The sequence below is a fragment of the Schistocerca americana genome, chromosome 6 (assembly GCF_021461395.2).
Source record: "Schistocerca americana isolate TAMUIC-IGC-003095 chromosome 6, iqSchAmer2.1, whole genome shotgun sequence".
Taxonomy (NCBI): domain Eukaryota; kingdom Metazoa; phylum Arthropoda; class Insecta; order Orthoptera; family Acrididae; genus Schistocerca; species Schistocerca americana.
The window spans coordinates 394,398,183-394,415,138 of NC_060124.1; positions in this window are offsets into that span (position 1 = coordinate 394,398,183).

The following is a 16,956-nucleotide window of genomic DNA, read 5'->3' on the forward strand; positions in this document are numbered from 1 at the left end:
CCGATCGTTCATGAGTCGACTGTGTGTGTGTGTGTGTGTGTGTGTGCGCATCGACTCACAATTTGTCTTCGTGCGTGCTTACTGTTGGGTATCGTTCAGGTCTTCGTGCAAGTGTTTGTCAGGTTGTGTGTGTAGTTGGCGTTATTTCTGCTGACGTCTATTTTAGATATTGTCGGCATTCCGAGAGGAGTCGGTTTGTTGCTGTGGACCAGGGAAGTTATTTCAGCGCGGAGCAGTCGGCAGGGTCCCTGCACAGTGTCGGAGCGTGTGTCGAGCTGTCCGATCGCTGCGAGCTTCGTGGTTCACCGACCCAGGACGCCAAAGTTGAGTAGTGGTTTCAACTACCCAAACCACGTCCTTTCATGTGGTGGTGGTTCGTTTCGGTGGTTCGCTGTTGGGGAGGTTTTCCTGTGAGCAGCACAGAGTGTTTCTATTGCTGAAATTCAGCCGCCATGCGGTGCAATTAACTATATTTGTTGACTACAATTCTTGTGCACCAGCGGAATTTTCTGCATTGTGGCCGTTAGTGTTCCGGTTACCTGCCCTGGCCACTAACGTAATTTCAGGCAGCGTCTTTTCCTCACCTGTTGTCGCTGTCCAACATGGTTTGACAGCTAATACATACATCATTGTGGATTATCACGTTCGTAACCTTTTGCGTTTGAGTTCTCATGCACTGATTGATGGTAAGCCAGTCGTTGTGTCGGTCGGTCCGTGGCTGCCCCTTGTTGGGTTCCGACGGATCAAGTGCAGTTGGGCTCACCACCCGTCTCACCGAAGTGAATGGGGGCAGACCGACCTCCCTAGAGGCTTCTGAGTGTCGTTGTCTTTATTGTCTTTCCTACGACTGTTTAATTGTGTTTTCAGCCATTATAAATTTAAGGCTTATGCTTATATTTTTTAAAAGTTTTGTAAAATTAATTGTGGGCTTTCAGCCTTGCAACTTTATTCTTAAAATTATCTTTCAAGCTTAAACGTTGCGGCACTCTGCCTTTAAAAGATTACGGTAATATATTTTAAAATTTGGAACTTTAATTGTGGTTATCAGCAATTTGTTGCCTTGAGGCATTCCACCTAGCTGTGATATGTTTGTTAATTATTTTATTTGTTATTTTAACTGCGTTTTAATCTTGTAGATTTTTAAGATTTCTTGTTTGGAGGCCTTCAGCCGCGAAAAAGTTGCATTTGGTAAAGGTTCGGCTATGTGTGGCTTTGGTTGTATATGTGTTATTAAATTACAACAAATTACAATTATAAGGTGAAACTGACCCCAACCTTATTTGGCCCTTTCCACAATCCTAATTACCTGTTATGCCCAGTGGGTTTAGCGGGCGTCTCACCATGGTCATTTATTTATATATCAGCTATTCTATCGTTTAAGCAACGATTTAAAAGAGGAACTACAGTGCGATCTTCCTCTGTGAAACTCTATTGGAAACAGACGTATGTATTTCGGCACTTTCTTTGTCGTAGTCCGTATCACAGCCATAATTTCACAGAATGCTTAAACAGATGGCTTCGATCCGTCTACTAATTTACAATATGACCAAAACTTCTTAGGAATTTCTGTCAAATCGGTAGACAGATTGTTACTTTCGAATTCGTTGAGTGCTTTACGCGTGGATCTCCCAACGCTAATTTTTGGCTTCGTTTAACTTTTGTTTGTCTGTGGGGCTTTCGTACGTTTATATTTCCAGCAAAGCTCTCTTTGCTTTGGTAGCACTTTTATAACCTGGCTGTTGAACCATGGCGGATCTTTTCCATTCCTCACAACTTCGCACGGCATGTACCTATCTAAAGCATACTGTACAACGCTCTTGAACTTTGTCCATTCACACTCAACATTGTTAGTCCTGGCGAGGAAATTTTCGCGCTGATCGCTCAGGTAATCTGAAATCCATTTCTTGTGACGCTTGCTAACCAGAAAGATCTTTGTATACCAACTTACAGCCGTATTCACTATTGCTGAAACGCCCTTGCGATAACTGTGCTAAGTCTAAAGCTTAGGGTCTGTTTGTCACTAGCAGGTCTACCTTGTAAGATGTTATCTTCACGATTCTGTCTCTGATTAACTGCTCAAGGTAATTTTCGAGTAAATCGCCTAGAACAGTTTCACATTAATCGCTGTCCCTACCACACAGTCTATAGCCGGCAAGTGAGAATTTCTACCTAAAATTATACGGCGGTCAACAAAATATTTTACAAGTTTGCCCTCAGCTGTTGCGCCACTGCTGCTGCTGAGGCAGGGGGTCTGTAAACGCGTTCGATAGCCTTGTTGGATCCACATTTAACACTTATCTTCACCAGAATTGTTTCAGATTCAGAATCTATACCAATCTCACTAGACGATATCTTATTTTTTATGACTATAAACACATCTTCACCACCATCAGTCACCCTATCTTTGCGATATACATTCCACTCGGTATTTAAAATTTCACTACTATTTACATTTAATTCTAGCCAGCTTTTATAAGGGAGATTAGCTCTGGGATCTTTCCATATAGGCTTCTACAGTTAACTAACAATATACGAGGGCAGTTCAATAAGCAATGCAACACTTTTTTTTCTGAAACAGGGGTTGTTTTATTCAGCATTGAAATACACCAGGTTATTCCCCAATCTTTTAGCTACACAACACTATTTTTCAACGTAATCTCCATTCAATGCTACGGCCTTACGCCACCTTGAAATGAGGGCCTGTATGCCTGCACGGTACCATTCCACTGGTCGAAGTCGGAGATAACGTCGTACTGCATCAATAACTTCTTCATCATCCGCGTAGTGCCTCCCACGGATTGCGTCCTTAATTGGGCCAAACATGTGGAAATCCGACGGTGCGAGATCGGGGCCGTAGGGTGCATGAGGAAGAACAGTCCACAGAAGTTTTGTGAGCTCCTCTCGGGTGCAAAGACTTGTGTGATGTCTTGCGTTGTCATGATGAAGGAGAAGTTCGTTCAGATTTTTGTGCCTACGAACACGCTGAAGTCGTTTCTTCAATTTCTGAAGAGTAGCACAATACACTTCAGAATTGATCGTTTGACCATGGGGAAGGACATCGAACAGAATAACCCCTTCAGCGTCCCAGAAGACTGTAACCATGACTTTACCGGCTGAGGGTATGGCTTTAAACTTTTTCTTGGTGGGCGCCACTCCATTGATTGCCGTTTTGTTTCAGGTTCGAAGTGATGAACCCATGTTTCATCGCCTGTAACAATCTTTGACAAGAAATTGTCACCCTCAGCCACATGACGAGCAAGCAATTCCTCACAGATGGTTCTCATTTGCTCTTTATGGTGTTCGGTTAGACAACGAGGGACCCAGCGGGAACAAACCTTTGAATATCCCAACTGGTGAACAATTGTGACAGCACTACCAACAGAGATGTCAAGTTGAGCACTGAGTTGTTTGATGGTGATCCGTCGATCATCTCGAACGAGTGTGTTCGCACGCTCCGCCATTGCAGGAGTCACAGCTGTGCACGGCCGGCCCGCACGCGGGAGATCAGACAGTCTTGCTTAACCTTGCGGCGATGATGACACACGCTTTGCCCAACGACTCACCGTGCTTTTGTCCACTGCCAGATCACCGTAGACATTCTGCAAGCGCCTATGAATATCTGAGATGCCTTGGTTTTCCGCCAAAAGAAACTCGATCACTGCCCGTTGTTTGCAACGCACATCCGTTACAGACGCCATTTTAACAGCTCCGTACAGCGCTGCCACCTGTCGGAAGTCAATGAAACTATACGAGACGAAGCGGGAATGTTTGAAAATATTCCACAAGAAATTTCCGGTTTTTTCAACCAAAATTGGCTGAGAAAAAAAATGTGTTGCATTACTTATTGAACTGCCCCCGTATTAACATTTTCTTTCTCTGATCTGTGTGTTTGGATTCAGAAGACATCTTATCACGCCTGTCAAGGTATTTCTGTAATATAAGAAACTCACATGTGCACTACTCACATGTGCACCACTTCGCTACCCTAGAAACTGCTTCCTGTGTATAGAGAACGCCTCTCCTTTTAAGGGGAACCCTAAAACTCTCTACCCTGTAGCAGAAGTCGAGAAATTTACATACAATAATGTCGTAGAATCGTGTGAACCTCTGGTTCAGACTTTCCATTCTGTTCCGCGGTCGGTACTGGGAACAATAATCCAAAACGATAGCTCCGCTCCCACCCTGTGGGCAAGTGTAGCTGTCTTTAGCAAATGAGCCAGCAGCCTGTAGGAACCAGTGCGCTCGATCGCTATCGGCAGAGCTCATTCCACACCTCGGACGGGATCCCCGGCAAGGCAAAGTGGGTGGACATGGGCCTTCCTTCCTGAGAGGCTCAATCACTCGTCTAACATTGGAGCTCCAGTGAAAAGCAATCCCATCTTCTTCGCTTGTCCGGACCTCTATGGGTGATCGGCTACAGTGCCAACAGGTGTGACGTTCCGTGCTGGCTGAGAAATACTCTCAACTTTAGGCAACACAACAAACCTGTTTTGAACACGTAGGGAGACAGCCGTGCGGCTACTGCTCAATTCCGCCTTCTACACACAGATTCGCAAACATAGCACAGTTCGTCATTCATCATCAGTTAGTGCTGACCGGCTGCGAATTGGAAAACGCAGCGGCATCGGGGATCCCAGGCGACGCTACAGGGTCCAGAGGTGCTGAGGCATTTGCCTCAGTCACCCCAGTGCCACCACAGCCCAGGCCAGCTACTTGGCATCCTGTCGACCACCACCAACACACTTCCAGCTGTTTATGAACAGTGGCCAATTCCTCTGCATCCATACACAATAGACGCAGTCCCTATCCATCTTTAATTAATTATTGTTAACCCAGGTAATCGAGCTCACAGGAGACAATTAACCGAAAAATGCTCAAATTCTTATAATAAAACTAAGTAGCACTACTAAAAACAGCTAAATAATATGCTACTGTAGCCCGCATCTCGTGGTCGTGCGGTAGCGTTCTCGCTTCCCACGCCCGGGTTCCCGGGTTCGATTCCCGGCGGGGTCAGGGATTTTCTCTGCCTCGTGATGGCTGGGTGTTGTGTGCTGTCCTTAGGTTAGTTAGGTTTAAGTAGTTCTAAGTTCTAGGGGACTTATGACCACAGCAGTTGAGTCCCATAGTGCTCAGAGCCATTTTTTTATGCTACTGTTAACTTCTAATCACAAGTAAATTAAAGTAGCACTAAACTAAAGAATGTATAACTGTATACAACAGATGCATACTGGTACAAAGACTTCTATCATTTTTGCAGTTCAGCGCCTAATGTTGTACCAGATATTAGCACAAGCACGTTAGGTACTCGGAGTACAAAGTGAAGGTTAAGAAATATATGAAGTTCTTTGTAACTATAGAGGAAGTTCAAAAGGAAATAAATTCCCTTCTCCTCATGGAATATGTGTTAGCCCGAAAAGTACATAGATCCTGTAGTAACTTTATACCTTATTAGAAGTTTTAACTAACACTAGTGATTTCAGTTTGTTACATGACTGAAATAAAAATTGATTGTATATCAACAGAAAAGGCTAAATATTTTCTCGTTCGTTTTCTAATGTAGCGATGGCGATAGTGTTCTGTTAACTATTACTTTCTTCTTCGTTTCCCCGTAATACCGCCTTCACTACCGGCTGCGTTCTTGATGACTCTTTGGCCGTAACTGCTCTGAGGCTTGTTTCATAGCCTTGAAGCTTGTGACATGAGCGTCCGTTGTCTGTCTTTGAATTTTTTTACACTGTATTCTGATAATATTCGTGCTCAAAAGCTAGATGGGTTTCTAAGGTTCAAATGGCTCTGAGCATTATGGGACTTAACATCTGAGGTCATCAGTCCCCTAGACTTAGAACTACTTAAACCTAACTAAACTAAGGACATCACACACATCCATGCCCGAGGAAGGATTCGAACCTGCGACCGTAGCAGCCGTGTAGTTCCGGACTAAAGTGCCTAGAACCGCTCGGCGACAGCGACCGTCTCTCTGTCTGCCTCTCTTTTTTCCCACAGTGCCGCAAGAAATAGAACATGCGATAAAGCGCTGTGCAGAATACATATTTATAGAAAAGTGATATGCTAATACTCCTTCCACAGACACGGAATACGTCAAAATAAAAACACTTATTGTCATTGAAGAGGTAATACAACGAATATTCTCCTTGGCTGTAGCAGTCTGGGATGCTGGTTCTCTCTTTGATCTTCCTCGTCAGTGCCTCTCTCCAGACTTTATCATATACCTCCTGAATCTACGAAACGGCGGCAGCTGTCGATTTAGTGCTGCTGTGCACACACGGTGGCCGATGGTCACCGAATACCTAGAGCCGCGGGGCTGGTCGTGTATCGGGTTTCCGGCACCGCGGCCGCGACCAGCGTGGCTACCGCAGGCGTAGGCCGCCGTGTTTACACGTCGCGTAAACGGCACGCTCCTCCCTGTAAACGAGGAGAAGAGAGGACACGAGTACAGAGTGTGCGGCCTTGCAGCCAGCTGGCCCAGACTGGCCGTGAGCGGAAGAGCGCCGTGTTGTGTTTGCACAACGGCGGACGAGGGACAGCCGTCGACGGTCGCTTCCCGTGCGATCCCACACAGTGGCACTGCAGTCCGCCCGTGCCCACCAGTTAGCCGTGCTCGTTCTCCCAGGCATTAGTTTACAACCCACGACGCAACCGAAAGCTCCACGTCAGTCATCATCCAGACGTCGTTATAAACATGTTAACATACACTGATAAATAGCTCCTAATATCGTGTCGGACATCATTTTTCCCGGCATATTGCAACAACTCAACGTGGATTGGACTCAACAAGTCGTTGGAAGTCTGCTGCAGAAATACCGAGCCATGTAGTCTCTCTATTTTTTTTTCAATGATTAGTTGTCTGATTGGTTTAATGCGGCCTATCACGAAATCCTCTCCTGTGACAAAAATGAGATCGACGGGAAGTACAAAATGGCTAAGCAGGGATGGCTAGAGGACAAATGTAAGGATGTAGAGGCTTATCTCACTAGGGGTAAGATAGATACTGCCTACAGGAACATTAAAGGGACCTTTCCAGAAAAGAGAACTACTTGTATGAATATCAAGAGCTCAGATGGAAACCCAGTTCTAAGCAAAGAAGGGAAAGCAGAAATGTGGAAGGAGTATATAGAGGGTCTATACAAGGGCGATGTACTTGAGGACAATATTATGGAAATGGAAGAGGCTGTAGATGAAGATGAAATGGGAGATACGATACTGCGTGAAGAGTTTCACAGAGGACTGAAAGACCTGAGTCGAAACAAGGCCCCAGGAGTAGACAACATTCCATTAGAACTACTGACGACCTTGGGAGAGCCAGTTCTGACAAAACTCTACCATCTCTTGAGCAAAATGTATGAGACAGGCCAAATACCCTCACACTTCAAGAAAAATATATCAATTCCAAGCCGGCCGCGGTGGTCTAGCGGTTCTAGGCGCTCAGTCCGGAACCGCGCGACTGCTACGGTCGCAGGTTCGAATCCTGCCTCGGGCATGGATGTGTGAGATGTCCCATAGTTCTCAGAGCCATTTGAACCATTTTGAATAATTCCAATCCCAAAGAAAGCAGGTGCTGATAGATGTGAAAATCAACGAACAATCAGCTTAATAAGTCATGGATGCAAATTACTAACGCGAATTCTTTACAGACGAATGGAAAAAACTGGTAGAAGCAGACCTCGCGGAAGATCAGTTTGGATTCCGTAGAAATAGTGGAACACGTGAGGCAATACTGACCCTACGACATATCGTAGAAGCTAGATTAAGGAAAGGCAAACCTACGTTTCTAGCATTTGCTAACATAGAGAAAGCTTTTGACAATGTTGACTGGAATACTCTCTTTCAAATTCCGAAGGTAGCAGGGGTAAAATACAGAGAGCGAATGGCTATATACAATTTGTGCAGAAGCCAGATGGCAGATATGGGAGTCGTGAGACATGAAAGGGAAGCAGTGGTTGGGAAGGGAGTGAGACAGGGTTGTAGCCTCTCCCGATGTTATTCAATCTGTATATTGAGCAAGCAGTGAAGGAAACAAATGAAAAATTTGGAGTAGGTATTAAAATCCATGGAGAAGAAATAAAAACTTTGAGGTTCGCCGATGACATTGTAATTCTGTCAGAGACAGCAAAGGACTTAGAAGAGCAGTTGAACGGAATCGATAGTGTCTTGAAAGGAGGATATAAGATGAACATCAATAAAAGCAAAACGAGGATAATGGAATGTAGTCGAATTAAGTTGGGTGATGCTGAGGGGATTGGATTAGGAAATGAGACACTTAAAGTAGTAAAGGAGCTTTGCTATTTGGGGAGCAAAATAACTGATGATGGTCGAAGTAGAGAGGGTATAAAATGTAGACTGGCAATGGCAAGGAAAGCGTTTCTGATGAAGAGAAATTTGTTAACATCGAGTATTGATTTAAGTGTTAGGAAGTCGTTTCTGAAAGTATTTGTATGGAGTGTAGCCATGTATGGAAGTGAAACATGGACGATAACTAGTTTGGACAAGAAGAGAATAGAAGCTTTCGAACTGTGGTGCTACAGAAGAATGCTGAAGATTAGCTGGGTAGATCACATTACTAATGAGGGGGTATTGAATAGGATTGGGGAGAAGAGAAGTTTGTGGCACAACTTGACTAGAAGAAGGGATCGGTTGGTAGGGCATGTTCTGAGGCATCAAGGGATCACCAATTTAGTATTGGAGGGCAGCGTGGAGGGTAAAAATCGTAGAGGGAGACCAAGAGATGAATACACTAAACAGATACAGAAGGATGTAGGTTGCAGTAGGTACTGGGAGATGAAGAAGCTTGCACAAATGGTTCAAATGGCTCTGAGCGCTGTGGGACTGAACATCTGAGGTCATCAGTCCCCTAGAACTTAGAACTACTTAAACGTAACTAATCTAAGGACATCACACACATCCATGCCCGAGGCAGGATTCGAACCTGCAACCGTAGCTGTCACGCGGTTCCAGGCTGAAGCGCCTAGAACCGTACGGCCACACCGGCCGGCAAGCTTGCACAGGATAGAGTAGCATGGAGAGCTGCAAAAAACTAGTCTCAGGACTGAAGACCACAACAACAACAACAACAACGTAGTCTCTATTTTTTTTCAATGATTAGTTTTCTAATTGGTTTAATGCGGCCTATCACGAATACCTCTCCTGTGGCGATCTCTTCATCTCCGAGTAGCACTTCCAACCTACGTCCGCAATTATTTGCTGGAAGTATTCCAATCTTTGTCTTCCTCTACAGTTTTAGCCCTCTACAGCTATCTCTAGTACCAATCAAGTCATTTTCTGATGTCTTAACAGATGTCCTTTCATTCTATCCCTTTTCCTTGTCAGTGTTTTCTACATACTTCTTTCCTCTTCGATTATGCGCAGAACCTCCTCATTCCCTATCTTACAGTCCACCTAATTTTCAACATACATCTGTACCACCACTTCTCAAATTCTTCGATCCTCTTCTACCCTGGTTTTTGAAACATATAATGCTGTGCCCCAAAAGTACATCCTTAGAAATTTATTCAACACATTAAGGCCTATGTTTGCTACTAGTACACTTCTTTTGGCCAGGAATGCCATTTTTGCCAGCCATAACCTGCTTCTGATGTCCTCCTTGCTCCGTCCGACATTGGTTAATTTATTTTCTAGGCATCAGAATTCCTTAACGTCATCTACCGGGTGATCAAAAAGTCAGTATAAATTTGAAAACTGAATAAATCACGGAATAATGTAGATAGAGAGGTAGAAATTGACACACCCGCTTGGAATGACATGAGATTTTATTAGAACCAAAATAAACGCAAAAGTTCAAAAAATGTCCGACAGATGGCACTTCATCTGATCAGTATATCAATAATTAGTATAACAAAGTAAGACAAAGCGAAGATGATGTTCTTTACAGGTAATGCTCAATATGTCCACCATCATTCCTCAACAATAGCTGTAGTCGAGGAATAAAGTCGTGAACAGCACTGTAAAGCATGTCCGGAGTTATGGTGAGGCATTGGCGTCGGATGTTGTCTTTCAGCATCCCTACAGACGTCGGTCGATCATGATACACTTGCGAATTCAAGTAACCCCAAAGCCAATAATCGCACGGATTGAGGCTTGGGGACGTGGGAGGCCAAGCATGACGAAAGCGGCGGCTGAGCACACGATCATCACCAAACGACGCGCGGAAGAGATCTTTCACGCGTCTAGCAATATGGGGTGGAGCGCCATTCTGCATAAACATCGTACGTTCCAGCAGGTGATTATCAGCCAGGCTGGGGATGATGCGATTCCGTAACATATCAGCGTACATCTCACCCGTCACGGTAGCAGTTACAAAACCAGAATCACTCATTTTCTCGAAGAAAAAAGGCCCGATAACGGTAGATGTGGTAAATCCAACCCATACAGTGACTTTCTCGTCGTGCAATGGAGTTTCCACGGCAGTTCTAGGATTTTCGGTAGCCCAAATTCTGCAGTTGTGGACGTTGACAGACCCTCGGAGAGTGAAATGAGCTTCGTCGGTCCACAACACGTTACTCAACCAATCGTCATCTTCCGCCACACACCTCAAATGCCCTCCGCTTCACTGAATCCCCAGGTAACAGTTCATGATGGCGATGGATTTTGTACGGATAGCATCGGAGGATACGCCTCAGTACCAACGAAACAGTAGTGTATGGAATGCCGGTGCGACGTGCGACTGCACGAGCTTTGACTTCCCCGTGCGTAGACGAACACGCTACAGTCTCCATTTCTTCCTGAACTGTCGCAGCAGTATTACGCCTTGTGCTCGGCCGGCCACTACGGGGTCTATCGTCTAAACAACCCGTGGCTTCGAACTCCGAAATCATTCTCACCACAGCTGCATTTGTCAACGGACCTTTGCCCGTTCGAATCCCTTTCCTATGGCGATAGGATCGTAGCGCTGAACTTGCACATTCCCCATTCTGATAATACAGCTTCACTAAAAGCGCCTTTTCAGGTAACGTCGACATGCTGCGACTGCTGGCGCATCTGATTCTCCCTCTCATTACAGCTCCTTTTATGTACGATTGTCATGCGCAGTCACTGACGTTTTGCTGTCCAGCGCCATCTGTCGGACATTTTGTGAACTTTGTTTTTTTTCTCTCTCTCTCTCTAACAGAACCACCTTGTCATTCCAAGTGTGTGTGCCAATTTTTACCTCTCTATCAACATTATTCCGTGGTTTATTAAGTTTTCAAATTTATACTGACTTTTTGATCACCCGGTATTTTATGACCATCAATTCTGATGATGAGTTTCTCGTTGTTCTCATTGCCGCTACTTTAATTACTTTCTTCTTTCTTAGATTTACTCTCAATCCATATTCTGTCCTCATTAGACTGTTCGTTTCATTCAGCAGATCATGTAATTGTTCGTCAGTTTCACTCAGGATAGCAATGTCACCTCGAATTTTAATTCCACTCCTGAATCTTTTTTTTATTTCCATCATTGCTTCTTTATGTACAGATTGAACAGTAGGGGCGAAAGAATACATCCCTATCTTACACTATTTTTAATCCGAGCACTTAGTTCTTGTCGTCCATCCTTATTATTTCCTCTTGGCTGTTGTACATACTTCAATCCGGAACCGCGCTGCTGCTGCTGCGGTCGTAGGTTCGAATCCTGCCTCCGCCATGTCATGTTCGTAGGTTAGTTATGTTTAAGTTGTTCTAAGTCTAGGAGACCGATGACCTCAAATGTTAAGTCCCGTAGTGCTTAGAGCCATTTGAACCATTTGTTGTCTCTCCCTATAGCCTACCCCCATTTTTCTCAGCATTTCACACATCTTGCACCATTCGACATTGTCGAATGCTTTTTGCAGGTAGACAAATCTTATGAGCATGTCTTGATTTTTCTTCAGTCTTGCTTCCATTACCAACTTTAACGTCAAAATTGCCTCTCTGGTGCCTTTACCCTTCCTAAAGCCAACCTGATCGTCATCAAACACATCCTCAATTTTCTTTTCCATTCTTCTGTATATTATTCTTCGATGCATGAGCTGACAAGCTGACTGTGGATAATTTTCGAACTTATCAGCTCTTGCAGTTTTCGAAATTGTGTGGATGATAATTTTCCGAAAGTCCGATGACACGTCGCCAGATTCATGAATAGTAATTTTGTTTCCACTTCTCCCAATGATTTTAGAAGTTCTGATCGAATATTATCTATCCCTTCTACCTTATTTGATCTTAAGTTCTCCGAAACACTCTTAAATTCTGATTCTAATACAGCGAACCCTATCTCTTCTAAATCGACTCCTCTTTGTTCTTCTTTTGCATCAGACAGATCTCATAGAGGCCTTCAATGTACTCTTTCCATCTATCCGCTCTCCCCTCTGGATTTAAAAATGGAATTCCAGTTGCACTCTTAATGTTACCACCCCTGCTTTTAATATCACTGAAGGTTGTTTTGACTTCCCTGAAGACTGAGTTGTACTTCTAACAAACATTTCTTTTTCGGTTTCATCACATTTTTCATGCAGCCATTTCGTCTTAGCCTTCCTGCACTTCCTATTTATTTCATTCCTCGGCGACTTGTATTTCTGTATTCCTAAAATTCCCTGAACATTTTTGTACTTCCTTCTTTCATCGATCAATTGAAGTATTTCTTTTCTTACCCACGGTTTCTTCGCAGTTACCTTCTTTGTACCTATGTTTTTCTTTCCAATTTCTGTGACTGCCCTTTTTAGAGATGTCCATTCCTCTTCAACTGTGCTGCCTACTGAGCTATTCCTGTATCTATAACCTTAGAGAACTTCAAGGGTATCTCGTCATTCCTTAGTACTTCCGTACCCCAATTATTTGGGTATTGTTTCTTCCTGACTATATCTTAAACCTCTGCCTAATCTTCGTGACTACTACATTGCGACCTGAGTACACACTGCTCCTGGGTACGCCTTGCACTCTAGTACCTATAGCCGTCGGTTGTGAAAGTGTTGCTGGTGCAGCATTTGTGTACGAACTTGTCTCTCGATTATATCCCATAAATGCTCGACGGGATTCATGTCGGGCGACGTGGGCAGCCAGATCATTCACTCGAACTGTCCAGAATGTTCTTCAGACCGGCTGCAAATAACTATGGCCCTGTGACGTGTCGCATTCTCATCGATAAAAACTCCATCGTTGTGTGGTAAGAAGTAGCCGAAGATAACCATCTTCGGTAAATGAGCGCTTCAGCTGGACCAAAGGATCAAGTTCATCGCATGTAGACACAGCCGACAGCATTATGGAGCCACCACCTGCTTCCATAATGCCTTGCTCACAGCTTGGGTACATTGTCTCGTGGTGTCCGTGCCACATTCGAACCCTACCGTCAGCTATTGCCAACAGAAATCGGGACACATCTGACCAGGCAACGGTTTTCCAGTCGTCTAGCTTCCAACTGACAAGGTGAAAAGCCTGGGAGAGGTGCTACTGGCAATGTCGTGCTGTTAGAAAAGGCACTCCAATCGCTCATCTGCTTGCATAGCCCATTAAGGCCAGATTTCGCCGCTCTGTCGTAACGCATGCGTTCGTCGTACGTCCCACAATGATTCCTGCGGTTATTTAATGCAGTGTTGCTGGCCTATTAGCACTGACAACTCTACGCAATCCCGCTCTACGGGTTCGTGGGCTGAAACAGGCCTGAGATGTTCGTTGTTGTCGTGAGAGGCAACTGAAAGGAGTATCCCACTTTTCAGCCTAATAAATTACGGTCTCCCTTTAGGGCTCGGCCTCCACACTTTCCAAATTTTGTGAAGTGCCGGCCATTTGGGTTCAAATGGTTCAAATGGCTCTGAGCACTATGGGACTTCTAGGGTCATCAGTCCCCTAGAACTTAGAACTACTTAAACCTAACTAACCTAAGGACATCACACACATCCATGCCCGAGGCAGGATTCGAACCTGCGACCGTAGCGGTCTCGCGGTTCCAGACTGCAGCGCCTTTAACCGCACGGCCACTTCGGCCGGCCAATCTGCAACTTCCTCACGTATAATAATTGGCAACCAATGCTGTACAATCGAAATGAAGTCATGAGATGTTCAATTGACTCTTTTATTAGTACATGTTACGCGTTTCGTGATTATTCCCATTTTCAGACATCACTAACTTCAACTCCTTCCTAACCACCTAGGCGTACAGCCTTGACAACTCAAAGACCTAGCACTCCTTTCTTCCAGGAGTGCTAGTTCTGCAAGGTTCGCAGGAGAGCTTCTGTGAAGTTTGGAAAGTAGGAGACGAGGTACTGGCGGAAGTAAAGCTGTGAGTACCGGGCGTGAGTCGTGCTTCGGTAGCTCAGTTGGTAGAGCACTTGCCCGCGAAACGCAAAGGTCGCGAGTTCGAGTCTCGGTCCGGCACACAGTTTTAATCTGCCAGGAAGTTTCATATCAGCGCACACTCCGCAGCAGAGTGAAGAAATCATTCTGGAAATACCGAAAGACTGCTTGTAATATGCGTGCTATCGTTTTCAGCCTCAGCATGCCAGAAATATGTTGACATAAGCTACCTGTGGGAACACAGGAATTTGCTACAGGTATACATGTGTGTGCACTGTAAAAGACGAGTATAGGTAATGAAACTGACCCCCAAATATTTGATCCTATCCCGAAGAGTATAGGGGGTCAATCAAGTTCCCTTCTGGGAGGCTGCTGCCAATGACCAGTGCCCTGACGTCTCCAGGTTCACACAGCCTCTGGCTGTGGCGCCATATTGGGCAATCCAGTCCAGTGCTCTTTGGACTTCTTCTAGCATATGAACTAAAAACACCAGATCATCAGTACGCATGGCATACGAAGATTTCGTCTCTCAGTGTAAGTCCCTGCAACTGGCACCTTAGTCTGTGTAACAACAGCATCATGGCAATGGCGCACATAACCAGCATCAGGGGGTAATCTATCGTCACAGAGCAGGCGACAGAGATCGTGTCCACTATACGTCCATTGATCATAACCTGTCATTTCGCTTCACATAGTATCTGCATGAAGGTGTTCATGAACGACTTGGAAAAGACTGGCTGCTGCAGTTCCTGAAGATAGTTGTGACATACCCTATCGAAAGCTTGGTCGAAGTCCACCTATGCTAAGGCCTCACACAAATGACATGCCTCCAGCAGTGTGATTACATCGTGGTAGTCACTGAGTGCTGTCTGGATGTTGCTGTTGGCACTGAGACGCGTCTGGTCTGCAGAGACAACTTGCGACAGGAAATTTCAAATGCAGGCAGCCAGAAACCTCTTAGGGATCCTGAAAGCACTATTCAGAAGCATAAGAGGCTGGTAATGGTCAACTCTCATTTTGGCAGCGAGCTTGGGGGCTGATACAAGGATGCTGTTGACGAAGGCTGGTGGCATCTGGATTGCTGGGTTCATTAGTTCCTGGTACATCATAACCATTGGAGCATCATAACATCATGGAGTGTACGATAAAATTCTGTCAGGAGACCATCTGTGACTGGTGATTTATTAGTCACACCTTCGTGGAGGGCGTCGGTGAGGTCCTCCGCCGTTATGGAATCCATGAGTGTTACCACAGCACATCCATCAAGGGTTCAAGGCAGCAAGCGGAGGACTTCATCCATCTACAGAAAATCATGGTCTTCCACAGTGTAGGACCAACAGTAATGTAGCAAGAAGACGTTGGCTGTATCCTTTTGGGCAGTCACACAATGGTTATTAGGCATATCCAGCATGACAGTCAGTACCCTTTGACATCTGTAACGATGAGGGATAATGTGATGCATGGCTGATGGTTCACCTATAATTAGACCTGACTATGATCGCACAAAGTGTAGCTTCATGTACCATCATGTAAGAACAGTAATGTTTTCTCACAATCACTGAACCTCAGCCTAACATCCTGGCTATGGCAGTTGAGTGACTATCTCCTGTGGTGGAATACATTGATATTCTGTGTTGTTTTGCTGGCAGCACGTAGCCTCTCGATCGCAATGCATCATCAAGTGCCGCTGAACAGGTTTTACGCAATTGAGCCATCATTCGTGGGGAGAAAACATCAGCTGCCACTTCTCACAGTTCCTGCAGGCCTCCACTATCTTCTACCGACACTCCAAATCCTCGAGGATCACACCATTCGTCTTCCACAAGTTTCTGCTCCGCCACAACCTCTGCCTTGGTGGGGAGGTACTGCAGAAGTAGGCATCATGATTGGTAAAGGCTGTCGGTTATATCTCAGCATCAAGAATCTCCACCTTAGGTCTCTGGAAGGCACTGACCTGGTCAAGGCGACTCGTTGAATGTACAGTAACACATGTGTATCTCTGCTGTTGCCATGAATACTCCAGCAAGTATCGATGAGGCAAAGATCTTGCGCCAGCCGTTGAAGTTCTCTAGACGTGCTGAAGTGTGTCATTTCATCCTGTGGTGGCACGGCACAATGTAAGTCCCCTAGGATGGTTATCATAACGTCTCTCGACTAAGGGTGCGACCTCCTCCACATCAAACCTCAAACGGTCAAGCCACACTTCCTGCAGGACTAAGGCGTCCTTCGAATGCTCTGCAGATCGAATCCTATCATTGGAACTGATGATCATACCTTGCTGCTGCGGATGGTCACCACTGTCAAGATCTTCGTCGTCTATAGACATCTTCCAGCAGGTATAGGATGGAGGCAGTTTGCATTTCTTCCAAATCAAATGTCATTTTGTGCTCAATATCCCGTCGGTGACGCAAGGCAGAAAGAAGTTGATGAGCCTGAGAATAATCTAAGAAAATCCAATTGCATATTTAATTAATAAAAGCAATCTTCCAACAATGTTAATATTGCAAGTTTTATGGTTATTCAAGAGACTGTTAACGAACAATATACAGGCGTCGAAACGTTTGAGGGGACTTTAGAAAGTAAGTTACACATGTTGTGGCACACTATAAACATTGCGCAACAGGAATGACGCACTTCCAGAATAGACTGCATCTTCTGTGTCATCCGCAGAGACAGG